Raw genomic sequence first — 2,329 nt, forward strand, 5'->3', positions numbered from 1 at the left:
ACAACAACAACGACAACAACAGGAACAACAACAATGCCAGCAGTGAGGACCACAAAAACAACACCTCAAATAACACTGTGAAAGGACAACGACGTGTCAGCTGTCTCCCCCCCCCCCCCCTTTTTTTGAAGCCTACCTCTCCATCTGACCTCCATTACAACACAATAAATCTCTCACTAATAAACCTCATGCAGAACCAATAGTCCACCCTCTCATCCGCCTTTCCTCTTCAATTTCCGCTATGTCAACCCACTATCCTTCCGCATTATATCGCTCAGAAATCGCAATACCACGGTACAGTTGTGCTGGTCGTGTCAAGTAGACCGGAAAATTAAGAAACCCTCTTACCACCTCTCACCAATCACGTTTATCATTCAGAAATCTCACAATCACGGCACAGTTGACCGTGTGGTATGCCTGGCTACGTGACATCATCCCAAATTTCCTGTTATTGTATGGATGTTTCCAAGTACATAAAAGTGAATTATCGCTGCTAATGTACAGCATATCCAGTAAGTGATGACAGGTTCCAAGGTGAAAGGGTCTTAATCCATAATGCAGAGCAATAGTAATAATAATAATAATAATAATAATAATAATAATAATAATAATAATAATAATAATAATAATAATAATAATATACTTTCGAAGCAAAGTGTTTAAACAAAAGTTCTACTTGGTCGAGGGCAGTGGGGTCACTCGGCCAAATAACTATTAAGGTAGGTCATCATCGTTTTAATTCAGATATTCAGCCATTTTTAAAGCAGGTACACTGATGTGTGCTTGTGTATGTATAAGTTAGTGGAGGTTTTTTGTTTTTCTTTGTGTGACCAGGGGTGGAGTGTATGAATGTGTTAGCGTGTTGGTATGCGTACATGTATGTGCGTGTATGTGTGTGTGTATGTGAGTGTATGTGTGTGTGTGTGTGTTTGTGTGTGAGTAGTGTGTTTGCCTGTATCGTGTTGAACTCGTGTTGAACGTGACAAGCACAGTCATGGCATCCAGCTTCCAACTTAACTATCAAAATTGCGCCAATGCAATAGATAGATAGATAGATAGATAGATAGATAGATAGATAGATAGATAGATAGATAGAATTCTTCTGAAGTCTCTATTTCCCTAATTTGCTCGGAAGTAGAATTTCCAGTTCATCCAGTTGACCCTCATAAAGGCCCATTCCTATATGATAATAATAACAATACTGTACGCTGGGATGTTCAGAAAGTTCATGTCACAGCCGTTGCCTTATTATATCTTGTTACAATAATGGGCAAAATAAACTTACGTCTAGCGTAATCTGACCTCCGAGGATCGACAAGGTGGACAGATGTCACATATTATCATTATTAAAAATTTGGTTGCCTTTAAGCACAAGGGGCCTATCCCGAAAGATGCCGTTTTGAGAAAAAACGATGGTAACGTTTTTGCCCCTTATTCAGTGTCTTTAAAACACAAGCGGGGTTGTCTTTATAATCAAACAAATATACACAATAATGAAACCAAACTTCTCCTATAGAAAGGGCAATGCCCACTTTTTGGTGTAGGTCAAGATTTCTGGAAACCTCCGAAATCTGGGTATGCCCTCTTGTCTTTAAAAGTGACTATATTAAACTAAAGCGTTAGCTGAGATTGAAATCTTCCACCAACCCACCCCCCCCCCAAAAAAAAACAAACAAAAAAACAACCCAGTAATTAAGTCGATTGGATGCACAGCGGTTTGGATTTTGTGTGCTCTAGAGTCAAGGTATGTATTCTTTTCTGTAATCATGCTCACAGATTTAAAAATAAGCTTCACGGCACTTTCAATTAGGTTATACAAGTGCAAAAGATTAAAGCTATTATTAATGAGAAACATTGAAAAAAAACGAAAGAAAGAAGAGAGATAAGAACTATAAATGTTTAATTGTAAACAGGGAGCAATTATCCCAACAAAGTACCCACCAACACCCCCCACCCCCACCTGCATTTGTAACAATGGTGCATGATGGGAATAAGATCGATTCAAGGCAGAATATTGTGATAATATCAATATTTTTGCTTTAGTCCTCATTAATGATCGACTTTTCAATTTTTTTACCATTTGAGTTAATAATATTATAATATCGCAACTCGCGTTTTGGCTTTTTCAGCGTTTATTACCTGTACATTGTAATCTGAATGAGTCTTGTTAACGGGCGAAACAGATGGCCTCGGGTTAAGTGCTCAAAGTGGGAATTTCTCATACCTCCCAATTTATTGGACAATACTGAATTCTATATTAATATCCGAGGCTAGTTTTTTACTCAGTGGGTGCGTATGTGTGTGTGTGTGTGTGTGTGTGTGTGTGTGT

The sequence above is a fragment of the Aplysia californica genome, unplaced genomic scaffold (genome assembly GCF_000002075.1).
Source record: "Aplysia californica isolate F4 #8 unplaced genomic scaffold, AplCal3.0 scaffold00874, whole genome shotgun sequence".
NCBI classification, from domain to species: domain Eukaryota; kingdom Metazoa; phylum Mollusca; class Gastropoda; order Aplysiida; family Aplysiidae; genus Aplysia; species Aplysia californica.